The sequence below is a fragment of the Temnothorax americanus genome, unplaced genomic scaffold (genome assembly GCF_048541705.1).
Source record: "Temnothorax americanus isolate GAGA-0224 unplaced genomic scaffold, ASM4854170v1 Scaffold8, whole genome shotgun sequence".
Taxonomy (NCBI): Eukaryota; Metazoa; Arthropoda; class Insecta; order Hymenoptera; family Formicidae; genus Temnothorax; species Temnothorax americanus.
Genome location: NW_027509802.1, coordinates 670396 through 698133, shown reverse-complemented (window position 1 = coordinate 698133; position 27738 = coordinate 670396). Strand labels below are relative to the sequence as shown.

The 27738-nt window shown below is 42.2% G+C and overlaps 1 protein-coding gene and 1 long non-coding RNA gene across 3 annotated transcripts in view; one reads left to right on the top strand and one right to left on the bottom strand.

The window, feature by feature from the left end:
• LOC143907360 (uncharacterized) overlaps positions 1-22866 on the bottom strand; it is a 91411-nt gene extending 68545 nt beyond the window's left edge. Inside the window, exon 1 of the long non-coding RNA XR_013259835.1 lies at positions 22820-22866. This is a non-coding gene — a long non-coding RNA (uncharacterized LOC143907360). The remainder of the gene's footprint in view (positions 1-22819) is intronic.
• Positions 1-27738, top strand: part of Cph (BCL11 transcription factor chronophage) — a 154481-nt gene that overhangs the window by 79793 nt on the left and 46950 nt on the right. The window lies entirely within an intron of this gene.

Below are 27738 nucleotides of genomic sequence, written 5' to 3'. Positions count from 1 at the left end.
TTTGGAATCAATCTCTAACTTTAAACGATTGACTTTTAATACGTATCTTGCGAATGTCAACGATATGGCTATTTTCGTCGCGGTCGCGTGCAGTGCGTAACCGACTGACGGAATTGCAAAACGGTATTAAAATATCCTCAACGACGGAAAAAAAAGATATTCGCATAAATTAACGGGCATGTCCAGGCGTTCGCTCGCTAGGAAAGTGGCATTATTCCGCGTAACGAGCGCCTCATGGCACGGATACTTACAACCACGCGGTTACTTTATTAAGGGCATTCCTGACCCCGTGCCATGACCTATGCGAATACACTCGGAAAAATCCGCGACGTATACAGAGAAAGTCCCGATGCCTCTGTGAGAAACTGGCCCTGCCTGCGCCTTTAACGTTGCCTCTCGTTACCGATGCACGCGAAAACGTTCCGCGAATGGCTTAGATGCGGCTCTCGTCGATCATATCTGACCTACCTACGCCTTGTCGATGATGATTAAGTCTTAAGTCGTGTAGATACATTACTGCGATAAGGATAAGACAATTTACATTCAAAAATTGTTGATTTAAATGGTACGACTTAAAGATTCCTTAAGGAGAAACAGGAACAGGTGATTTTATGGATTGACGCAGCCATGCTGAATTACCTAAGTAAGTGTCTCGATACAAAGAGAGAAAAGGATTAGCTTTAGAAAATATTAATATCAAGTAAAGTACATAATAAATCAAACCGTTAATTTATTGAAATTTGATTACGTTGAAAGAATTGATTTTTCTCATCAAAGAGAAGTTTAGTTTTATATTTTAAATTAGAATTGTATGGACAATTGCCACGTAGCGAGGTATCGACAAATTGGTAAATTTTGAGAAAACTGCTTCTTTAGTAGTCATCGTGGAGGCTCTAATCCCTTGTTAGCATCGGGAGAGTACGCGGTATAACCTTCTTTGTTGCATGTGGTTCGCACATTGAATTCAAGTCGAGCAAACCAGCTCTCTCGCGGATGTCCCGAAGTTTCAGACATATCTCGCAAGCTATTAACATTTATGATTACTATAATAGTATATAACGCGCTTTTCGCTATGTTCTTTTTCTATGGCGTTCACACGACCCGTTTCCGAGATACTCCAAACGAACTGGCGGTTCGTTATTTGCACCAACCATTGATTTTTTTCCTATAAATATACTTGAGAAAATAATCTTCTCTGACACGTGTTCTTAAAAAATATTTTTCTTTCGACTTACTTATTAGAAGCAATACAGAAGCTTCTGCTAAAAATATATTTATGAAATAATGAAAATAACAAAATTAATGAAGAATGTCAAAGTTTTGACACTTAAATTTACTTCGTGACAATTTTGTGTGTGTTCCTATTCTTCGCAGTAAATAATTTTCAGATTGCAGATCGAGATAAATTTCGACCCGACTTGTCCCCAGCATTATCACAAAAAAGAAAGGAAGCGTAAATAAATCTTTTTTTTTCCAGAATAATACGCGTAGGCTGGACAACGGGCGGGCAGTTATGTTTGAAGCTAATCGCGCCGTAGCATCAGTCTGCAGTGGACAGCCCTCATGCGTCCGCTTCTCGTATCGAAAAAGCGTTTATCTGATAGGGTCCTTTGTTTTAAAGTGGACGCGTTCATCGCCCGAGAAACGGAGGAGCGGTTTTTAGTTACGGCGAGAATGATAGCCGGTGCGCACTCAGTGCACATTAAAGCCGTCGTACGCACAAACCAACGTAAAGTGTACGTTTAATATAATCGGGTTAAATCATGAAATCCTCAATATTCTTTATTGCACTATTTGGTAAAATATGTACTGAGTATTTTATCAGTCGAAATATTTGCATTTTACTTTAAATATTAGAGACATCAGTGTACAACGGGTTTAATGTGCACTGAGTGCGCACCAGTTCTGCCAGTGAAAAACGCTATGAGTCTACGACACGAGTTTTCGTCCGGCGATCTGCACCTTCCACGACAAGCGACAACAAATCAAGGACGTGGTCGGACTAACTTATTTACAGTCAGACTATCCCGTTATTCGTGCCGACAGTAGACTCATCTCTTATCTTCGTGACTTCACGAATTTGATGATATATCATGCACGCGCAGATTGTGTCGGGTATCGCAGCCAAGTTTTTTTTTAGTAAAGGTGGAAGTTTATAGTGCAGTAATTGCGATACGTAACGAAATAATAATTACGCTTTCCTATCAATTATATATTATATAATTTGCTATAAAATAATGATTGTAAAAATAATGTATTATTTTTCGAAAAATTTGATAACACTTTCCAAGTGTGTGTATACATTTCCTCGCTATAATTATTTGACATAAATTAAATTGTTTAACAATTCTATTTTTGGAATGTATTTTTCCACTTTTTATGTATTATAACTTTTTTGATGGTAAAAGAATCTTCCTTAATTTCCTTTTGTTGGAGTTTTACGGAGTTTTATCAACATTTTATCGCCCAGTTTCGTTCGTAAAGCTAATATTTAATTGAACGAGCATCGTCGATCTCGATTAGCTACTAAAAGCCGTATTTTCTTCGCGCTTGAGAACCGCCAACTCTGTAAAATTCAAGGACGAGACTTTTCTTCTCGGCTTCGCCGAGTTACTCCTACACGCATACATACATAACTTATAACTATGTATTCCGGTAGCGATATATTTCACGATCAACCACCTGTGGATGACTATGCTAATTACCGGCGTAACGTCATAATGGGGAGGTATCGTACCAGGGGTTAACGGAGAAGGTACCGACGACTATTTTTCAGCATAACGCCCTCCGGAAAGGGAGGGAGGATCCCGGGGAGAGAGAGGAGGGAAGCCAGGGAAATTGTTCTTCCCCGAACGCGGTAGATCGTGGAAAGAGCTCGTCTCTGGCGGCTGGATTAATTCCTCGCTCGCAGATAAAGAAGGCACTCTCGCGCTCTCTTCTTCCCTTTTCTCTCCACGAAGCGGCGTGGCTCGTCTCTCGAAGAAATCCCGGTGCCTTGTACTTCTTGCGCGAGATAATGCACGCAAATATCGTAAAGATAAGACTCCAGGTCAGGAGTAGACCAAAGATTGTGCCGAGGCGCGAGCGAGCCAGAAAACGTGAAAGAGAGGGGGAACCCTGGGGAGGCTGGGGAGAGGGAAGTAAGCGAGATGAAGGTTTTACGAGCCGCGAAGGTGCATTGGCCAAAGGAAAAACGGAACACCGTGTAGTTTTCTTTCCTCGTCTTCGTCTTCTCTCTCCCCTCGCAGCGCAGCTCGCCCTTTTTACCTTCGCCAGAACCCCTCGCTCCACCCCAGAATCCGTTAGGGCAGACAGTTTTTTCCGCCCCTCTTCTCTGCCTAAAAATCTTTGTCTCGGACTCCGGTCGCCGGTTTTTCTCCGTCGATCGTCTATTCGTTCTCTCTCTCTCTCTCTCTTTTCCTTCTCGGACCAGGCTACTTTCCTCCTTCTCCGTTGTTGATTTTCAATTGAAACCAGAGATCCGTTCAAATATTAGACCGAACAGTTAGGCGCATGGGAACTTTCGGTGAGATTCGGCTGGTTTCGACGATTTTTTTATTCCACTCCTATATATGAGGGGTGAGATCGATGTGTGTCGATAAACGGGCAGGAGAAACGGTAATTTTAAAAGATACGGCCCGCTGTAGGAACATTCACATGTGATACTTCACATACGTTTTGTTCCTTTACAATTTATCGCTTGATAAGATTTTACATGTCATTGAAAGTATTTGGAAATATCCGTACGTAAAATAATATCGAAGAAAATATTTTAGAATTGTCGGAATGTTAGCTGGGGCACAGGTTTCAATTTCAGTTGTTAAAGCTTCCGTACTAGACTTTGAATGGACATGAAATAGTCCACGCTATTTTACGCGCGATTTCTCAGCTTTCTTTTTTTTGGGTGGTCCACGCTGCTATAATCCTAATCCGGGGGGGCATTCTTCCAGCCACGACTGTCCCGGGGACTTAAGGCCTCGCTTTGTCGCCGACCCGGATAAAAATCCACCCTCGGACGCCTCTTCTTACTATACCGCGCCCGACCCGCCGCGACGAGTTGGTTGCTCGACGTGCGAGGAGGCACGTCATAGGCGTGAAACGATCCGTAATTTGTCACGCGGAGCTGCGTCCGACTGTCCACGAACGTGTCGGAAGAAGATCATGACTCGATCTCGTGCCAACGGCAGGATGTTGTCCTAGCATCAATGGATCCTCTTTTCTCGCATCTGCAGACGTCGCCGTCGCTGCTTCTCGCGGGTCTCAGGAAATTTCACCTCTCAGAATCATCACGGACATATTCGCTCGAGTAAACTCGTCGTAACCAATCTTTTCGATTGTCCAAAAATGGAAACGTACATATACAGACTCAATTTATTCAACAAGTTAAACAGATAAAGATAGCTGATATCACGTATTCGTTATATAAACCGATATAGAAATGGCTATTTCCCGATTTGTGTGTGTGTGTGTGTGTTTGTTCTCTTAAATTAATCTCCTAAGATTTCCCTCGAGATAAAGGACACATAATCGTTGTGCAGAAAGGAACAGTGGCATTTACATTAAAGATTTGACATTACCGCACTATTCGATTCGAGAATACGAGAATGGCCTCGAGGAGTAAGAGCGCGCCTTATTTAACAGAGCCAATTTCTTAGGCATCATTTATGATGGTCCATAGATTTTTTCCCAAAGACGTCCCTGCAAATGGGTTTTGTTGCATATCATTTCCGACAGTCACGTGCCTGCGAATCGCATCGCAGCAGCGCGGCTCTCAACGGATAAGTGAAGCAAATGGAGGGTCGGAGAGCATCGTGGTCAGGGATTTTACCAGACTTTCACTTAACACTCTCCACCAGCGGGCCCTTGTAACTCTGAGATACGATGCATTGTAGATACGTCGTTCTATTACGTGTATATGTGCAGTTTATGACCGCGCGCGCCGTGGTTTCCAAGAGCGATCGCGTCGGAAAAAGAGAGGTATACTATAGGATTGAGCGCATAGGCAATGTACATTAAGTTATACATTATTAACTGTTTTCCGACCGGTAATACCCGATTCATTGTCTTCATATTTCAAGATTCACTTATTCGCTTCAATATCGAATCAATATGTCACAATAATACAATATAATAAGACACATTTAAATTAAGATATAGTAATACTGCGAGATTCTCATATAATAAAAAGACAACAAAAACATTGAAATATAAAATATAAATTATAATTCAATTAATTACATTATAAAATGTTTAAATTAATATATATATAATAAATAAAATTTATTAATTATATAAAAATATCTTGACATATCTTTCATGTTAAATTAATTTTGAAATAGGCTTATATTAAATGTAAGAGTAAGTCTGCAATCAATAATAATCTCTACAGTAGATAGCTACGATGATTAATTCCGCGTTAATCGCTGAAATATGCATTATTATCTTAATGATTGTTATAACACGTCATATCTTATCTCTGCTTGTTCGCTTATGTGCATTATAACGCCTCGGAGCTCTGCGAGTCAAGGAAAGAGGAAATATTCGTGCATTAGACTGACCCACGTTTCTTTGTAACCGAGACGGGATACGCGTGTTTGTTCAGATAAGGGTACAGGTGGGGCACAGTGGACAGTGCTGGTATTTCATCTCGGCGACGTCCGTTCGTCCGTCCGTTTTTTAGTTTCGGTTTATTCAACGATAAGAACGGACTCTACGCGCTCGCGGAAACTATAAAAGACGCAACGTTGTCTCTATACGTTGCGGCCACAAATATTTTTCCTATGAACACATCCGCGTTTATCCTTCGACTTTAAACTTGGCAAGACTAAAAAAGCCGCAGGAAGGACATTTGAAATTGTATTGAATGAAAGAAATAAAAAAAATATATATATAACTCGTGAGTATACAACAAAAATCCCAAAGCTACATTTTTTAACTTTTTAATTTGCCTGGGTTACGTATTCTATAAAAAATAATTGTAATTAGTTAAGAAATATATAACGTTACTTTTAATTTTAACTCCGTTTTTATAAGAAATTAAATTTTAGGATGAAAAAATTTACGTAAAAATGGAAAAAAATCACATTTCAGTAATCAACTTTCTAAAACTTGGCATAAAAATTAAGAGACTGATAAAACATTATCAACATTTCTAGAAAAAGATGTGTCATATTACGGACGGTATCTAAAATTTTGCTGTAAAATTTAAAGAAACTTTCCAGAGACGTCAACGTTATCGGTAATTTTATTATTTCATGCCCATAATTTTATCAGCGATTCTTGCAACTTCTACAATTTTTGCAAGATATGAAGATCCGCACACGGTAATAATAACTTCTCTGTCACCTTTCGCATTAATAGAGAACATCGGCGAACGTTGTTAGCGGCGAGGCGCAGCGTAATGGGAAATTTATAGCGCATAAAGACTCCCCGGATCGAGACGGCGCGCGGCGCGGGCGCGCGCGACGGTCGCTCTTTCCGTGGATTTACAATATTCCCAGAATAGGTTGCCATTGGCCGGCATTTTCACAATACTTTGACGGGATCTCATTACTTTATCGCTTTACTCCGTGCGCACGTGTGTGCGTGCACGCCGAGTAACGCGCGGCTATTCGGTTGACGTGCAGGCAGATTCGGAGGAGAGCTCTCGCGCCTGTCGATGGAACGGTACGACGACGGTGCATTATATTGGAGCACCACGTGTATCGTGCTCGCGAAGATCGGCTTATGGCTATCGATCTCCATTACGCGAACTGATTGGCTTCGGAGTCGAGCTGCTTATTCGCCCGGCGTGCATACACACATATACTGGCACCGAGTCACGTATACTCGCGGACAAGGGGATTCGCCGGATCCTACCTGGAAAGTCCTCTTGTTCTATGATATAACGTATTACACTGCTCGGCTCCGCCGAGGCAAAATGGAGACAGAAAAACGTCTCTAAGTCTCTTTTGTAGCGACGACGTCGTAACAGCTACGGGGTAATGCATGGGATGGGTAATATCGAGGATGATGGAGTCTGTATTCGATAATGCAACGGCCATTGAATATTGATATAAAATTAGAAAAGTTAATACCGGTGATTTGAAATTGCTGATGATTGTAAACAGAGAAGAAATAAAAATAAAATAAATAATATATCTAGTAATATGTATTTTTCCACACTTTTCACAAAAAGAAAATTTAAGACAATATATATATCGAAAATGAAGAAATATGAAACTAATTATCACTATACCGTTATACGTTTCATAAAAGTATTATTGCGACTATTGTGGCGTATAATATAAATATTAAAGATGTTAAAATTTGTATACGATATGACTCGTACAGTTAAGATACAGTAAAGAAGTCTCGCAATTTCTTGCAATAAGGACAGCACGTAACTAATGCGGGTAGTGGTAGTAAAGACATAGGTATTGTCCTTTGCGCATTGTGCGAAAAAGAACGATTTCCACGATCGCGGGAAAGCTGACCGTGACGTTGCGCCACCGTATAGCCGATAAGAAGGCGATCATTTGTTACGTCGTAGTCGGAGCCATTGTTTCGCGGGTGTCGATCGATAGTTCCCTCATACTCTTGTACATTATTGTTTTCGTCAACCCCCGTAGTGAAAGACGACCGGCGCGTATCCTGATTGCTACGCCTACATATCCCTGTCTCCCTTCGTACCCACCCTCCTTTTTTCCCTGCGATATTGTTTATTTTTATACGGCATATACTCGGGATATACTTTTTCGCACGATAAAGAGCTTTGAGAATGACGTGTGTGTTGCAATTTATCTGAAAAGTCTTTTACGATTAAAAAGCTAAGCGATGATTACGTGATTTTCATTATATAGATGATCTCATCACAGAATAATATAAATCTAAAACTCAGGAAAACTTCAAACATCTCGCAAATAGTTTTCATTAATTTGCTAATTATAATGCACATACATCATATGATAATAAATTATTATATCATTATAATATGGCTATAAGAATAGTTGAATCGTGTTAATCCTTTCCCTATAATCCTTTTTCTTTATCCGAACGGCTGGTAGTAGCGTATTCAGCCTTTTCTCGTAAATATAGCTTAAGCTTGTGTCGCGAGCGCTTATAATATGTCATTTATCCTATATTCTCCTTCTCTGAGAGAGAGAGACACCTTGCAACTTAATAACCCGGCCTATAGTGCGTACCAGCTTTTGCAAGTACAAGCAGGCATATGCCGATTCTTCAAATTAAATGACACCGGACCGGCGATAGAAAGCAACGTGCCTCCCGAAGATAATTAGCGGCCGATGCGGGACCAGCTGCTTTCTACGGGTTGTAGCCCGAGAGTTCCGACGACGGGTATCCCCTCGCGTGGCGATCGTGCTCGTCGATTCTCAACGTCATCCGGGATCGATCTACCGGTTGCATCTCGGGTGCAGTTAACAACTGATAAATCGCAGTCCGCGCGGATGTGCCGCCGGTCGCAAAGATAATCCCGCGAAACAATGGGATCGCCGCACCGTTGCCGGTGAGACTGATGGAAACCGGAAAAATGCGGCGCGATCGCGACTAATCGGAAAGGTCGCACATTTGCCTCGTGTTTATGGCGACGCGGCGAGTTGCGCTCGCTCTCTTTCTCTTTCTCTCTTTCTCTCTTGACGCGCAACGGCCCAATATATCTCGATCGCGAAGATCTAACGGCGAGGGAGTACGATCCCACGACGCTGTTAGCGCGCGCTCATCGAGCCCGCCATGCGCGTCATGCGGAATCGGTTCAGGCTTGGAGCACGTCTCTTACGTGCACCGATCTGATAAGTCACGGTTAAAACCAGAGCGCGGCTATACCGTTCGTATTGGTAAAGAGTAATGGCAATTTCTAATCTGGAAGATGTGTGAAAAGCCGGCTACAAAGAGCGAGTCTCGTACGCGAGCAACTTTGTTCCTTTGCGCAACGCTTGTGCACAACATCCCGAATCTGTCGAAAAATGTTGCAGACATAGATATACTTTTAAAAAAATCTGTCAATTATCTCATAAATAAAACGTCAGACTAATACGGATAATGAAGCAATCATGTTATTTCCTTTCTCAACATCTCGATCGCGCCGTGTAAGTTACGGTTCAGTTTCTTGCATTTTAAATATCTTATAACATAAGAAGTTTATCACGTTCTTACAATCTTAATGGAACATCTATGAATCTGCCGAGTAAACTTTATCGATACACGCGGATATGGATGAATGAATGAGTTAATCACGTAATAGAACATTCTGTCGAGGTAGCACATTACAGGTTCTTACAGAATGGATACTGTTATTTCATTATTATATTGCAAACGCATTAGCCGTCAAAAGTGACAGGTTTTTCAGTTTGATTACGCTATTGTGTCACGAGCGCCCGCGCGCGCGTGGACAACCAACTCGTCGCTCGCTCATAAACTTTAACTCATTAACCGAGATAGCGTTACTTTCTAACGGTTTTGTCCTACATTAAAAATTACTCAATTATTTTTATCGATTAATAATTTTTTACATGTTAACTTTTTTTATTATATATTTGCATATTTAAAATTCAAATTAAACAGCAATGCATATTTTTCGTTATATTAACGAATGTCTTTGTTTTGCATTTTGAGAGAACTCATGTCCTAAAATACGAGATAAAATTTCTTTCTAAGACAGTTGGCTCTCAGTTAACATTAATGAATGTTAAATGCGAGTCGAAAGAAAATTGGTTTATTCGGCGGTCAAAGGATTCGCGAGAACCGCTAGATCTCCATCCCAGTCAGTGCGGCGCGGTAGCGTTCATCGATTCTGCGTCATCCGGAATCGATACTTCGCGCGGGCGTGCGGCACAAGGATACATCGTAAGATGCGCTCGGAGCCGATAAGTCACGGGCTAGAGCCGGGCTAGAGCACCATCTGTACCACACACGTGCGCGTACGTACGTGTGCGCAGGGATGGGAGACGCACGTGTGTTCGCGTATACACACGGGCAGCGAGTGCGATGCACACGGGAGGATGAGAGCGGGGAAAAAGAGAAGGAGCGAGGGAGAGAGTGAGAAGCGGCGAGAAACGTGCGATGCACACGAGCGCGAGGGTATCGCGCGCGAGTCGGCCGCGTAGGCTAGATCGGCGGTGCATACATGGGAACTGATGCCGCGCGCCTCGCCGCGCCGCGCCGCGCCGGCCGGGAAGAAGAGGAGAAAAAACGTCCAGCGCGAGGCCGAAAAAATGAATTCGTGCGCATCCCGTGCCCACACGTCCAACTTTCACTTCGCTCGGGGATCGGGCAGCGGTGCGGCAGCCGCCGTGCCGTCGTCGCCGCGCCGCGGCCGGGCTTCGCGCGATTCCGCGAGATAGGTATACGTCCGAAGACGCCGGGCCCAACCGAGAGCGAGCGCGCCGCTCGGCACGTTTTAAATAGCGAGCACAATCCTCGCAAGGGAGGCAGGAACCGAGGGAAGAGGGAAAAGAAAAACAAGAGCGAGGTTTCGAGCGTATTTCGCTCGGCGGATTGTCATCGCGGTGTCACGTGAATTCTAGAAGAGAAGGGGGAACACGCTCGATCGATCTCCATTGATTTGAGAAAGACGTCATTAATCAAGAATTTGGAAAATTTATTTTTGTACGATATTTCACAGACGTACTCTCTCTTTGACGAGTTCAATATCAAATTCTAAAGTTATAATAAGTAATAAAGTCGAGACCACAGATTTCATCCTCGAACGAAAGTCGGTACGTGAGAAAAGTTGATCGGCGTCTTTGAAGATTTGTGACAACGGTTTGGAGAACGGCGGCGATATTCGGCGCGGCAGATTTGCGTCTTGAGGGAAATCCTTGGAACATGGCTCGCGAGTCTTGAACGCCGGTGATATATCGCGCGTCTGTATCGCGATAATAATCTCGTTTCGGTAACGATCGAAATGCACCGTGCTCTCTTCAATCGGATATATAGCGGCCGTACGTTAAATATCGATTTTCTATATATGTAAGAGTTGTAACGATGAATAGAATTTTTGTCGCTGATCTGGTGGAAACGATCGATCCGAGGGATCGATTTCGCGGATGCTGTTTTCGTGCGGGGCTCTCATATGGGACGAAATCAACTTGGCAAAATTCTCCTTTCTAAAAGAAATGTTGCACAATCAAATATTTCTCGAGAATGTGAACTTTCAATAACCTGATACCTAAAGAAAATTCTGTGAAAATTTTCAAGATTTTCACAATGAATAATTATATCTGTTAATTTTTAAAAAAATTTCTCCAAAGTCGGGAGTTGATATTAGATTATGATTATCTAATCATAATAACTTCTGCCATTTAAAGACATGTCTTATGTATTAGAGACGTCTCGTAGGCGAGGAAAAGTGTTGAACGCGGCGAAAGAAGTCGGTCGATTGCTTCTATAATCTTTCGGCAATATTAACTAACGGATAATAGATGACTAATATCGCTTACGTGGTCAAGAAACTAATGTTCCTATTAGATACGCAATTTGCCGACTCGGAGCTTGATAGAGTCGGCCAGGTAATCATGGAAACGCGAGCGCGTTTCCTCGCTGTCTACGATCAATGTAACAATTGCGTGACTCAGTCAGGACTCTTTCACGTATGACTTTAAACTTGTGTTTCCTACTTAACCACGTGGGATTATAAATATTTGTTTTTCTGAATTTTAATATCCTGTTATAGAGAAAGAAAATTATCAGCATTATACATTTAATTCGTGCATGACATCACAATTGACAGATCGGCTAAATAACTTTTAATTCCAATTTATTTACGAGAATTCAATCATACTGAAACTTTAAGAAAAACATTAACTTTGTGGAAAGAGATTTTTGAAGTTCGTATTTATTTTCTACTTTTGTAAATATATTCAATTAAAATACGTACAATTTTTTAAATTGTTAGTTTTTAAATTAAAAACTAATGTGATTTATAAAATGTAAAAAATAAATACAAAAAAAATTTAAATAAGATTTTGAAATTAAAAACTAACAATTTATAAAAAATGCATATATTGCACTAATATTATTTATATTCTTTTCGTAAATGCGAAAAGAAATCTATGGTTAAACTTGACTGAAAAATGAGGATTCCTTTATACATTTTCGATTTTCTCACTACCACATTTTCGGACTCAAGTTCTTCCACGGAAGAACCCCTCACAATTCCATCCTATTTGGATAATAGCGTCTGCCGCAACTGAAATTTCTCTTGCGACACGGAACGCGGCGAAAACCGAGAAACGCGCGCGCGCGCGCGCGCGATATGTCCATCGCACGTTTTTGCCGTTGCTTGTCAGGCGGCCGCGGCGCGCAGCTTTTGACCAGCGGTTACACAGAGATCCTCCTTTTGTCGCGGCGGAAAAAAGTCGGCGAAACCGCTAAGAGCGCAATCTGAATACCGCTTCGCGGCGTCACGATTCCGCGCGGGACGATGTCACACGAGGCGACGCGGCGCAACGCGGCGCACGCGACGCCGCAAGCGGCCGCCGCCCGCCGCGGCCGCCTCGTGTGCCGCGCCATTCGCAATTTTCATTAAACATTGTGATTTCGCGTAATGTGCTTTGCCAATTCTTTTTCCGCCGCCGCCGCCGCCTCGACGTTTTGCTTCCTACTTCTCCTTATTCTCCCGGTTAGAATGCGGACTTCTCATACAGAGTGTCTCGGAGTAAACACCTAGTTTTTAATAGCGGATTCGTGAGACTTCTATGTAAATATGTCTTGAATTTTTTACATTTATATTCATTAACGTACATTATAATATTCAATGATACATATTAGTATAAATTTATATTATAAATTACGTTTTTTTAAATAACAAAATAACTTCTAAATAAAAAAATCTATGTTTAAGAAACTAAGTTAACAATATGTAAAATTTATATATTGATGTATGAAAAATTTTTAATATATTTTGTGTTCTGTATATGTGGATTTTAATTAACCTGCTTAAATGTTATCATTTCCTATTTAAAGTTGTCACAACCTGATTAAGATTTTAGTTCTTAAATTGCTTCAAATACATATCATCAAAAAAATTAAGCGTTTAGTCTGGGACACTCTATACATTACCGTAAGGAACTATTGTGACAACGACGACGAATTTACTCCCGCGGTTCTCTCCTTCGCAGGACAAAGGCGATTGCGAAGTCAAGAATATAATCTTTTCGCAAAGTCTATATAGCCGCACTACTGGGTCGTGTTTCGATTCTTACGGAATGTTCACTTCTCAGACGTAACTTATCTTCAGGTTAGTTTTGAAAAAAAAATTTTTATAGTAACAAGTGTTTTTTAAAATAACGTTTATTTGCCGTTCGCACGCGTTATCGTTGTCTATAGATAGAGAGACGTCGCGCGCACCTGTTTTTTTCTCGATTATGGTTTTCTCGATTCATCGATGTTTCCGTATAACATCATTAATCGGTCTCTCTCTCGTTGTCAGTATAAGTATCTTTCGATCATTCGGTCACGAGTCCAAGTACTCGCACAGCTGTTACTCTATACTCTATATCGTAGAAAGTTCTACGTTACGCGCGCGTACATATCCTAAAACCGTTTGTTCAGTTAGTCTCAATCTAAAAGTGCAACGATGAAGTCGACAAAGCTTATTTCTTGATTGTTTTAACGGATTGATATTTATAGTCAATTAACATATTTCGCAAATATCTTCTTAATTTGTGACAATTTTTTTTTCTATTATCCACTATATGGATATAAAAATACTATATAAAAATAAAGTCGATGATCATATTTATTAGATCGATGTATCGATTTGCGTGAAAAATATCGTCGAGGATATGTTGGAGAACTGTTTCATTTCGAATTTAAATATCCGTCGCGTTAAAGATTCGTATTTGTCTCTCCCTCCGAGTATTGTCTTCCTCTTTTCAATACGAGTCCGCCTCTGTAACGAGTCTCGATAATTACCCGGCCGCCCACGCGGACGCGCGCGGCGAGTCTCTCGAAAAAAATTGACGATATAACGTCGCGCGAGACGACAATGATTATCACGATAAATTCGCGCGGGCTTCCACGGCTTCGGCGTCGGTGTGCACGTGCGGATTGGAGAACGCCGTTAAAGAGAAAAATAAAGAAGTATCTCCATTCTCGCAATAAGAAACGTAGAACGGAACATTTTGGCACGAAAACAAGAAAATGTATTTTTTTGTGATCCGGAGAATGCGGAATTAGGATAAATGATTCTATGTGGAATTAGAAGATGTGATAAAATTATTATGAGGATAAGATCACAAGGCTTTTATCAATTTATAAAAATAAAATAAACCAAACATGTATAACTTTTATTGAAAGACTAATTGCATGTGTAATATTGACTTCAATTTTAATGACAATTAAATTAATGCGTTCGTAGATAAATCTTAATTAACATTCGTGAGACACTCAATGTAACATTGATTAAAGAAATCTGTCATTAAAATGAAGACTTCGAGCTCTAGGAGAAGAAGCATGAAATTTAATATAGGCAGAAATAAATAGCAAAATGTTAGACGAACGCCTTGAGAACGTATAAGCCAAGACGCGACGATAAAAATATCAGTGAGACAAGTACATACATCAAGTAAAGCGATGTTACAGCGAGAAACACCGCGGGGGTCGCGACATTTGGCCAGGTCCGGCCGCGATAATGGAAACGCTTCTTGAAGAGTGTGGCCGAGCGGAGGCAAGGAGCGGCGGCGGCGGAGGAGGGCTAGAGAGGCCGGGTGAAGATAGGTAGGTGCAGGCGGAGGAGCGTATATGCAGATGAATAGCTCGAAGAAACCGTGAGAGTCTACGCGGTTGCCCTATATATCGGGAGCAGTAGAATCACCGGGAGAGGAATGACGCTCGCTCACGTTTCTCATGTGTGCGCCGTGTGTCGCTTCGTCTTCTAAACCTCGAACTCGGTTGGTCGGTCGGTCGGTCGGTCACTCGGTTGGTCGGTCGGTCGACAGGATGGACGGATGGTTTCTGCTCGACTTTTCGCCAGCGGCGAAGAATCGTCAGATTGCTGCTCGCTATACTGCGGCCAAAAGCGTGCGTAAGAAGAGCGAGAGGTAGGGAATGTAGGGATGAGACAAGCGGGAGCCTGAGACCGTGCTTATAGGAATGCTGAAGATACCAAATCGAGATATCAAAATACAAAGTTGATATCGGTACTTTCGCCTCGATAAATTCTGCCCAATCCGGCGCATTAGCGTCTGTCACACATCGCGCTTTTGTGATAGAGGAAAAATTCGAGCATTTAAAAAAATAGTAATTAAAACAAATAAATTGGAAGATTAAATAAAAATAAAAATTATATTTTTACGTGCGCGTCATTCTTCCAACAGAATAATTCATGAAGACCTCATGTCATTATCTCCCTGTTCAAAAATATTAATTTTAGTAGCAATAATCTTCTTTCGTCAATAGATTATTAGCGCGATGTACTATAACTATATTAACACAAATATCATCATTCAATATTGATACCTGCAGCAAGCGTGAGTACTTTGACCTAATATATAGCGGATCTACTGGTTGAGCCGGTAATGGACGGTAGCCGCCAATGAACTTTTGGCTTCTGAACGCGCGCTAGATTCTACCGGCTGGCCGACGTCCATCGTTGGTCCCGGTGCTCACCTTTGACTCGGTGACACGATCGCGGAGGAATTAAGGACAACTTCCAGGGGAGCCTGATTTATGCCGCTTCTATAGAAGTTGTCTGTCCGCTACGACGGTTTATGACGTTGTAGGAAGAGTCCGACGCGACCAGTTATCACGTTACCGATTACGCTTCGTAATTCAACGTCCGCAGACAGTCGGAGTTATACATCGTAATTTATAGCCCGCGTTGATTGCTCGCACGCGCGCTACCATGCAGTTCGCCGATCGCGAAGGATGGAGGTGCGAGATGTCATCTTAGATTCGCCGAGGAGACCGTTGAACATGCTTATCTTCAGCTTCTATTATAATGGATCACAATAAGAAACAATTCGCTAATATTTACGAATCTCTTAATTATCGATTTTAAAGATACGTAGGACAGTAATAAATAGATAAACTATCGTGCATAATTTGCGCTTACATATACATTGATCTCATAAATCATTCGTATTCTCGTTTCATTATTGTTTTTGCAAATGCTTAAATTATCATTATTTCAGGAAAATAAAACCGAAGTTGATAAATAAGATAAAAAACTACTTAAATTTTTTGCTTTTACATAAATAATAGTTCGATCATTTATTTAGACCAAATCTGTTTAATTTTTTTCATATCAATTCAGAAAAAAATTTTAATTGATTGTATTGAAAAATTGACTCCACAACAGTTTATGATTAAAAAATACGACCAATAACAGACATCAATGACGACTTTCTGCGCAATCGTGCGGTTATCGAACTAAAACACGTGCACAACAGGACGTTAGAAAACGACGATCGCTAATTTCTCTTTAACGACCTGCGTCGTCGCAATTTCCCAACTGAACGTATCTGAACGCGCGACAATCGCTTATATTAATTTGTGAATTGCACAGGCCTCGAAAGTGTGCGCGATGGCGGTCGGATCAATCACAGGGCAGGTAGCTAAGCGCAACGAGGCACCCGATGTCCTTTGGAACTAGAACTCGGCCGACCTATCGAGCACGCCGAGTCAAAGTGCTCACCGAGGATCGCCGCTCTCCAGGGCACGTATAGAAACTGGAGAGACGCGCGGGGAAAGAAACGAGGGTGTAAGACGGAAGATGCAGAAGAGCGAGAGGAGAGAAAAACGGAGGAGGAACAAAAACAACCAGATGCCTGGTCGTGCCGGCTAACCGTACCGATGAACTTTCGGCTCCCGGTGGAGCGCGATGACTAAGTGACCGCCGTCCATCTACCACGCTATGTATGTACGTGAACGTGCATAGGCGCGCGTGCAGTTAGATGCAGCTACGACCATCGTATAGACACCAGGCACTATCGCGCGCGCGAGCGGCCACCTACGACACGGGCTAGCTAAACCTTCACCGTAGGTGCACCGCGGAGAGGTCGTGCCGAAGGTGGCCCGGCGTTGAGGATCGTGCGAATGCGGCCTAGGCGGCGCGGCGTGGAGGCCTGCGGAACGGTGAAAAGAGAAGTAGGAGAAAGGGAACGGGGACCTTTTATAGTCGTTTGTAGGACTCGATATATCGGACGCGATGCCGATCGCGCGCATCGCCGATCGAGGTTCCCCGTTCGTTTCCTGAGATTGAGATCGTTTTGCAAACCTACACTTATGCATGTTGAGAATATCGCGGGGATATTAAGGTATCGTAAGGGAAAATATTATCATACGCTATAATCCTTCCTCTCTCTAAAAAAAAAAAACCAGAATAATTTAAAAATATCTAACAATTCTTTACAATTTGAAATATATCTTTTGTTAACGGATAGCTAGAGGCGCCAGTCTTTTATTTATTTAGAAATCTGTGGAGTCCCGCAAATTAAATTTCAAAAACTCAAACAGAAGAAAAATAATATTTTTACGTAACTTCAAGTGTGTGTGAACTTTACTTATTAGACATTCGATAATACAATTTAATTCCCACATATTTGCCCCGATGCAGTTAGGATGCCATTTTATTGCGAAATTGTCGAACGATAAGTTCGCTCTTTTCGCAATAAATAACTTTAAGGAGAAAAGCCCACAATAAGAAAATAATTGTCTCGCCGTAGGTCATTTACTCTATTAAAAGTTTCGTCATAATTTGAAATCCTTGCTACTTCATTACGAGTGTTGTGGTCGGTCGAGAGCGGAGAGAAGTCAGCGAAGAGGAAGAGAAAAAAAAAGCAAAATTTGCTGCAGCGCGAGCACAGTTTCATCTTCTCTGTTTGCTTTGGTCGGCGCTATTCCGGTAGCAGCCCCGAGAAAGGTAGCGACTAGCACATAAAGCCGGAACGTGAGAGAAAAAGAGTGTATCGGAGGGGGCTTGGTTAGCGTGGCCGATCGATCAGCATTGGCGGTTTTTGCGCTACCCATATGTCATAGTCGGCCCGGCCGAGAGCATGCCGTGGCATAGAGAGCCCAGCTTGGGCTCTCTCTGCTCTGTCCATTCACGATATGTAGCAGAAAATTCGGTGGGTGGCCGACACGAGAGGATCGGCGGTGCCATAATCGCGCGCATCTTGCCGCATCGCGCGTCACTTCTCTCCCTTCTCGCTTTAACCGTTCGACGTTCGACGTTCGACTCTTCGACGATAGCACTTTCGCCGATCCTTTCTCCGAAATTATTCGTTCGACGCGCGGATGCATCTACTCGATTACAACGGTTTATTAGCGGGAAGTCGGTTTGACGGGTAGTAAGCGCATCCTATCCGTAAAAGAATTCCTTTAATGTGATTGAGCTTTCAATTTTTTGTGATATTAAGTAGCGCGAGTACTTATACTTCGCGAATATTTTTTGCTCTTGAAATAATAAAATTTCTTATCATTTAGGAATCGAGCAAGTACATCAATAAATCGTGTTGGTTACCAGTAAATTAATTAATCCTAACTCGTAAAACTCAAATATCATTAAGTTGATTTATACACGTAGGCGTCGAGTATATATTACAACGATTGACACGCATCTTCTTCGATCCCCTTGTCGTCCCGATCTCGCAATTGTATCCGGTAATAATCACCGACGCGCGGTGATTCGCGAATCGCTCTATACCCGCGACGAAGCTAATACATAAAGGCAACGAGGTCATCGGGCGCGATCTCGAATTCGGCATCGGGACAATGGCTAGAGAGTACGATGAGGATGCGAGGAGGAAGCGGGAGACGATGACGATGAAGGAAGACGTCGGGATAGAGGAGGATAGAAAGAAGAAAAAAAAAGAGAGAAGAGGACGGAGCAACAGAAGAGGAGAGCGAAGGGGCGAGGTGGTACGTGGGTGCAGCGGTGCTAGAAAGTGTCCCAGACTGAGAGGAGAAAAAAGAGTCCGGGTCAGTTTGAATAATTTTGACCACACCTCTCGTCAAAGCGATTCACGAACGTATGAATACATACATTTAAATGCGCCCCGTTGCCCGGGGAAGTATTGTCCGAGTTTTTAAGCGGCTTCGCGCGCGAGGAGCCGCGAAGCGGGAGAGCCCGTCGGCGTCGTCACGGAGCTCCGTGTCCCCGCGGGTGACCGATATTTCTTGAGCTCTCGTCGCGAAAACACCTGACTGTCTCCACATTTTTTTCCCGTACCTCGCGCACCCCGTCCTCGGTGTCCTACCTGTTTCCCGGAACATGTAAATTTATGCGCCGCGGGGAGGGAAAAAGCCGGGAGGAAGACGCCGCGGCGTCTCATCGTCGAAATCGGAAAACTCGTCGCTCGATCTTTGAAGCATGAGCGGAGAGGTTTTCATTAAGCCCGAGTAAGACATTGAGGAAAGCGTTAGCCGGGTGAGAAATCGCGATATCGCGTTCTCGACGTAACAGGTGCATTATTTTTATAATCGTATTTTTCTATATCGTTTGAAACGAAGCGCTTATGTATATATTCGCACAGAAAAAGAGAGAAAATGGGAAACGTAGGAAAAATAGATCTATTAGATCAACAATAAAAAGAATAATGGATATCATAGACATAGAGCATCAACAACGGCGTGCAGGATAAAGGATTCATTGTGCAATATCACAAGCAGTTTGTAATGAAGATGTCCCATAAACAATTATTTTATTCTTATACGCGACATTTACGAGCGACAAAATACTTTGATATAGCTGCCTGCGTGAATTGGAATACTTTGGGTACTCCGTGACTAGATAAAAGGCGACACCGAAATTTGTATCCCCTCCTGATATAATCATGGAGAATTACGACGCTGTTTGCTCTTGTACCGTTAAGAACAGATTTGCGATTAGCCTTCTTCCGCAATTTGAATATAGATTCGCAGGAAGAAAGCGAGAGAACGAGAAAGGGATAAACTAGATAGAAAGACAGAGAGAGAGAGAGGAGCTACATGATGCCTCGATATATGGTGCTTATATTACGTATCTCAGAAGATCGATCGTGAAAGATCATGTACAGAATAGATCGCGTATAGAATAGAATGTCCCGTCGAGGAATGCTAATCGACCTATACACAGGTTAATAATAATACTAATTAAATTAGTGAGATATTATTGTAGTAGCTCGACAAAAAGCAAAATCGGCTGATATCGTAAACATCGCGTCAGAATTAGAGATCTAAAGATATCAGTAATTCAAATGAATTAAGTTGTTATTCGGGCGAGTCAACTAAATTATGGAATCGTGTAATGTGAAAAATTTAAATACACAACATTCAGATCATTCGATTGTTTGCCTGTTTAATCTAAAACTGAATTATCGCAAGTTAGACGAATACTTATTTTACCAAAATTTTGGTTTATTATAATTCAAATTTTTGTTTTACCTAGAGTTGATTTATATTAATTATCAGAGGATCATTATATATCGTAAGACTAATTCGGCTATAATTCCGAATATTCGAATATAATAAACTGCGCTTTACAGCCGGAATGTAGTTGAGCCAAATGATATTAGCGCGATTTTCCTATCGCGATAAGCGATACGAGGACGGTGCGAGCATAGCGTTTCTGGCGCCTTTTGCCTGCCCATGCATTCCGATTGGTGGGTGTGAATCGGTGGCACGTACCTAGGCGAGCCCAACATCACGCGATAGATCGAGTCGCGGTCTTTAATGGAGGAGAAACTACGATTACATGGAAAAATGTACGAGAATTCTCGAGCAGATGCGAAACGTGCAAAATTAAGGAGGTGGCGATAACACGACTGCTGACGTGACAACAAATCGATCGGGCTGTTTCATCGCATTTAATAAACAATAAAAGAGTACATCTTTTGAATTTTGGAGCATCATTTTGTGGACTTTATTGGAATATCAATTTTTGAGTTATTAATTACTAAGGTGTTACTCTTCTTTTATGTTAATCTTAAACGGACATTCATAATTCCGTTACAAGAACATGTAACATTGAAAATTGCAGACCTTTTAAGTGATGGAAATAATAAAATCAAATTTTCTAAAAGAAAGAGCAACTTTTTAGGAAAATAACGAATTAAATAACATGATAACTGAGTGCATACAGTTAGTAGCTACAGCGAATGTCTGAAGACGAGCATTTGAAGACGACCGATGTTGAAGATCATTTTGGTCTTCGTGATCATAAACCTCGCGTATAGTGTGGCGCGCGCTTAGCGTTTCTGACGGCTTATGACCGTCTGTACATTCCGATTGGTGGGTGTGAATCTATGGCACGTAGGTATGGCCACTGGTGCGTTAAAGTTCGCCCGTTGCATCTGCTCCTGATGTATAATAAGAAGAAAGAGGGAAATTTGTTGCGTTCTGAGAAAATTTTCGCCAAGCAAAAAGCAAAAGGCGATTTAACAAACATCAGATACAAAATAAGAACTAGCGCGTGAACAAATTGCATGCATCTGGTGAAAACAAAATAAGTTGAAAACGAAAAATAAATGAAATTACATACAACTGAGGTAAGACATGTGTAAATAAAAATAAATTTATATGTTTGGCATTGACATACAAAAATAAAAAAAAAAAATAGAAAAAAACACCACCAAAATATTAAAATAATTAAATTTAAAGCAAAGAACATATCGAAATAAGAAAAATGAGTTCTACAAGACCAGTTTATATTCAATGAAAGGTTACGAACACCGGATGGAAACGAAAAACGAACGGGGTGCCCGTGTCTTTTTCACGATGACAAGGGGATTCTCGTAACGGGCATAGCCCCGCTAAGACGAATTTGTCGGGCGTGTGATATTCGAGCGAGACGAGACCAATTCTATTTGCATGTGCGCGAGATCGTCCGATTCATCGTGTCAGTCGCGGAAAAAACGCTTATTAGCATAAACAAATTCCTACTTTGATGTATCGTCGTACTCAAGACGTGTGTATATAGTTCCGACAGTTTCGCAATTGCCCGTTCCGAATTCACGTAATTCATCTTTGTTTTCAGCAATGTGGCGTCATAGTGTTAAAGTATGACGTGTTAAAGTACGCTCGTGAAAAAACTCAGCCAAATAAACCCCGTTGTGCAAACAAAAATACATATTTTTGTAGAATTTTTGCTGATTATTTTCGCTTGATTGCAAATTTCCTCATTTAATCAGATAAAAGGCAACTTCGGCGAATAATAGCCTGAAAGTACAGTATAAAATAGTTAGTTTAGTTCACATAAGTAAATTTTTTTCGACATTAAAACGTCTTCATCTTGTTATTCAAAAATTCTCAATTTTGGAAAGTATTGTATCAGATATCTTCAGATGTTTCGCTTCCTCGCGATTACTCGCCATATGACGCAATATTGAATCCAAATTTTTATCCGTGTGTGTGAGAGATGTATCTACTTTCGGCTCCGAAAAATACGAAGAAAATGAGAAGAATTGAACTTTCACGATTAACTTATTTCAAACCCGAATTTTTGTAGACGTGCCGAGAGACAACTATCGAACGTGCCGGCGCGGCGCGGCGTTTGCGCGATTCCTCCGCATACGTACCATGATATTTTCGGTGCGACTGTCATATCGACTTTACTGTCACAGAATGAGAAAAGAACGAGTCGCTCAGACGATTGTAAAATATCTAAACATTGCGCAACGCGAATCTGGAATGTGCGGCCAAATGGACTATCAAGAAATGTGCTTAAAACTTAACTCGATTTTTACGTTCCAAGTTAAACGAGATTTGGCAGGCTATATTATAATAGTAATTTGATGTAGAGTATTATTCAACGTAATTTTGGTCGTTGCCCATTATGTCAATCGTGCCATTATCATTGAGAGTAGATTGATGAAAAAAAATGAAAGATTAAAGCACATACCCAATATAGCTTAATCACTGTCGTCCAAATCATATATCGAAAGGCATTTATCTGAAACAAAAATTTATATTGTTAATTAAAGCCAGGTATGAAATATAGCAAACTAAACTTGATAAAATATGATATAATACTTTATGTAAAACTTAAGATATTTTCCTAAAGAAAAAAATAAAAAGTAAAAAGGAATGAGGACAGATGTGTGTATGTGAGAATGAATTATTTTCTTTGATTGAGTCGTCTTAAAACTCGAAATTCTGCGAATGTCCAAAAGAGCAGAGAGGCTAGCAACAGCGCGTGCACCGTACGCAATTCTTGGCGGCGCTCGACTTGACGACGGTATTTTCGGTCCGACTGTTATTTTGACTTTTACGGCCGCAGGCACTGGAGAACATTATCGGTGACATTTGTCCGCGCCGGACAAAACATGTTCCGGTCCGGTAGGATGACCCTAACGCCGCGCCTTTTGTCGAGCGAAAGGCACCCAGCCGACCCGGCGTGTCTTTGTCATTATATAACGCCATTGTGGCCGCACTTGCCCGGCGTGGAAGTCGACTGTGCCTTTGCATATTATTAAAATGACGATGATTGTCATTTTTGTCCCCTCGCCCCCTCATCTCCTCCTCTTCTCGAGAGTGCCACTAGCCCTCCCTCTCACCGCCGCGCGCCGTCTTCTCCTCGCCTACCCGGCCGCGGCGCGGTGTGCCCGGTGCCGGTCACCGACACTTACACACAATCTCCGTCCGTGGGCCCTGTGCGAGAGAGAAAGAGAGACGTTTCTTTCTCTCTCCTTCCTTCGTCCGGCGACGGAGAGACACGCAGAGACAGGGGGAGGACTCAGAAATTCCTTCTCGTCCCGTTTACTCTCTTCTTTCTCTTGGTCCCGCTCATCGTCGCGCGCGCGCGCGCGAGAGTCTCGGCTTACTCCTACGTCCCTCGCAGCGTGTCATTCTCCCTCATACCGCCTCTTACTCGCTCGTTCCTTCCCCCTTCCGCGTCCAACGATTCCCCTCTATCCGTCCAAAGGTTTTCGCGCCGGTCTCTATCTTCGTCGTGCCGCGTCTTTCAGCGCGTGCTGAGGAAGGCTCATCGCCGCGCCGCGCGCGCGCGCGCGCCTCTGTTGGTCGACCGCGGACCGCGTACCTGCGTACGTCGTATACAAACGGCGACAATAATCGTAACTTTCGTTGGCGATGATGCGCAAAACGATCGGCCGTTACGAACGAGCGAGACGAATCGACCGCGGGCGTTCGCCGACTTAAGCGAGTCGTGTTCATTCAATTTCTCGGAGTTTATGTACCTGTATGACTCAGCCATGGTTTTTCCGAGAAGTTCAATAGACATATATAGATAATTTTAATTCAAAATGAAATAATATTGAATTTAATTTAAAATCAATTTTGTAAAGGCGACATAAACAAAAAAAATATGAAAGAAAAAAGGAATTTATATCAGATACGAGACTTTTAACAAAGAAATATTAAAAATTATTAAACACAAATAATGCCTGAACAATGTGACACAGTTACTCTCAAATAAATATAATTTCGAGTTAATTTTGTCGTGCCAACAAAAAATAATGATATTGATTCATACATGCGTATAAGAAGGCAAGAATTATTTTCGAGTAGTTGTCTTCGTCTGAAATAAGAGGTAGGCGAGTAACATACTCTTGATAAAAAGAACATTTGTCGAATGTAAATACGCGTCCTTAATAGCCGCTGGCTCGATGATTCGTCGCCCGAATGGCCGACGGAAATTCATTGATAGCGGCCGGGACGCCGTGACGCAACTCCACGATTCTTTTGACGTGGACGTCCTCCATCGGTTCCTCGGTAAATTCGATACACCTGTGTGCCAATTGTTTTGACATGTGTCCCCATTGTGCGGCCTCTCCAGACGCGCAGACACATATTCACGTACGAGGACCTATTCGACCTCTTCGCGCGTCACAACGCGGACTATGCGGGTCGTACAGTCCGAGATCGAAAAAAAAAAAAAAAAAAAAAAACTAATGTAAAAGAGAGAGAAAGACAGAGACGAGGACACGAACTCTTTTTCGGTCATCATTGTGAGAAAAAGCAAGAGAGAAGAAAGAGTCGGAACGAGGTTCGAAAACCGGGTGAGCCGAAAGGGCCGGCGACGAGCGATTCAATTTTCTGATTAAACTGCGTGCATAACGGTGCCGAATTTCACGACCTTGCTCGGGCGGCGTTTTAGCAATTCTCTGTCCGACGCATCGACAGGCGTGCGTCATAAACGCCGTGCGCAAGCCGCAGCTCGTTCCCTTCGCATCCCCGAGCGCGAGAAGGCGCGCGCGATCTTTTTGGGCGCGTCCGCGTCGTCCGCGACGACGACGTTGCGGGGACAGGATATAGGTTGTACGAGCACAGCGGAGAAAGTTATGGCTTTTCTATTGTCTCGCGCGGGTGCCTCGACCTGGCCAACGCGACGGCCGCTGTTGAATTAAGCGCCGCGACGAGGATATGCCCCGTCTTATTCGAACGAGGCGCGTAATGATACCCCCCGCCGGTGTTAAAAGATCGTTAAAAAACCGCTCAGCCTTTATTCCGGCGTAATTAGATTTACGATGAAAAAATTGGAGAGCTAGAAACTAATTTTCAGTAATTAGTTTCTATCAATTTTAGCGTCTATTTGAAATTTTCGATTTATTTTTGGTAATAAAACGATTAATCGCAGTTTTTTATTTAATTTGAGGATCGAGAATTGGCTTACCATCCTTTTAATTAAAAAAAAAACCACTCATAATCATGTACGCACCTGAGATTTCACCGATTGCTAGTTTTTTTCTAAAAGTGGCTACTATTACAGCGCAGGTCGTTCTCTCGACCGGTGTCCTCCTTTTTTTGCTGCCGCGACTGTACAGGTGGTCAGTTGCCCCGACCCGACGAGGCCCGCATCGTATGGGACAGGTGAGGGCCAATGAGATAAATTCGATCTGACCCTCATGACCGGAGGGTACATTAAAACGCGTAATTATGTAAATCTGCGATGCGAAGTCTCCGGCGGAAAGAAGGTCGCACGACGAATGTATCTTCGCAGTTACGCGAGAATATTGCTCTCATCCATAAATGCTAGATCATTTTAAGTAAAAACATTTTTGTGAGATAATGTTATATTTAAATTTTATATATTATTAAGTGGTTAAGTTTCTTTTTATTGATATATTTAAAACTAAAGAGATACAAACAAAACGATTAAGCGCATCGAGTCTTGTTAAGACAAAATATTAACTCACGAAATTTGTGGAACATTTTGTATACGAAGCCGCGTGTGAATTTTTAAGACAGAGACGACGAAACGAAAGCGAACATTTCGAGAGGAACATTACGACGCGTTCGTGAGCGCCCGAAACAAAACCGTACGGCAGCTAGAATAACACGCGCGTAAAGATGCACACGGGCGAGATAAAGGTGTGGATAAGGAACAGGGCCAAGACGATCAGGGCGCGGGCACAATACATCCGTTAGATGTAAGAAGGCGGTGGTGAACCTGAGCGGCGGAAGAAGAGAGAAAGAGAGAGAAAGAGAGAGAGAACGGACCGGCGGACGCGATCCTAATCTCTCTCGGGCCGGGGCCACGGCCGAAAATTCAATTAAACTTTTGATATACGGGCAAAAGCGCGCCGGTTCGCCGAGCGCGGCTGTGTAAACGAAAATTTCGCAAGCTTCACGTACTTTCCTTGGCCGATTCGACCGCCCGATGGGATCATCCGCAGACGCGTCGCCGTTGTCGACTCCTAAAACGATTAAGTCGCGGCGAGTTCGGTGCGAGGGCATCGGTATATGACCTAACATTCATTCCGGCACAGTTCGGTCCGGGTATTCTGAATTTCTGTCCCTCGGGCAGTATCCCTCGAGCAATATCTAAATCTATAGAGAATAGCCGGAAGAGAGCCAACAGAGATTTCTTTAGAAACGAGGAAAATCGTAAGAATGTAAAAGCATTCTTAAAATAAATGAGAATACAGAAGGGAGGTACTAACAAAAATGTGAAAATTAGAAATATAATAATTAAATATAGAAGGATAAAAAGTAAAAAGTATAATTTAATAGTAAAAAAAGTAAGGATTAAGTTACATGATATATCTACAGTTTCTAGATTTTCTATTTTTATCACATACTTCGTAACGCCTATTTCTTATAGCTCTATTATTATTCTTGTTGCATTATTCTTCTTCTCAATAGGATATTGTATGATATGTGAGTCTCGGACAAGGCAAGAGAAATGTGGAATTAGGGAAGACGCGACGTCATCGGGAAATTTATCTCGTGCGATTTGCCGGATCTGGAGTTGCAGCAATGTTCTCTGGACGCCCGGGGCGCCGAGCCGCTTCCGCCGCGAGGATATCGCCGATTGTCTCCTCATCGTTCCTTTCGATCCTTTTCCTCTCCTTTGTCGGAGAACGCGCGGGGAGAGCGCGTGATTTGTGTAGGGAGCATGGGGGATTTTTTTTCCACCATCGCTTATTCGGATCCGGGATTCAATTCTAAATTGAGATCGCGTGTTTAGGATGCGGAGGATTACGGGGAGGAAGAGGATTAAGAGCAAGGAACTCCGAAAGGACATCGAACGCTGGATCGTTGATGATAATTGATTCCTTCTGTCGCCGATCCATCTCCTAATTACGAAACTACTATTGGGTCGGAACCGTTATGCGATTATGTTAATTTCGATTTGTATCGATGAATAAGTACAATGTCAACTTGACTTTTTTCAACTCAATGCCAATTACGATTAGAGGATAGACGATTCTATAGATGAACAACTGTCAGTCACACGAAATATACTACTAATAAAATTTATTATTCTTTTCCGTATAATCTTTTGATCTACTCTCATTATGTAAATATATATATTGTATTTAATAAAAATGCATCATTTTCGAGTAATAATCAAAT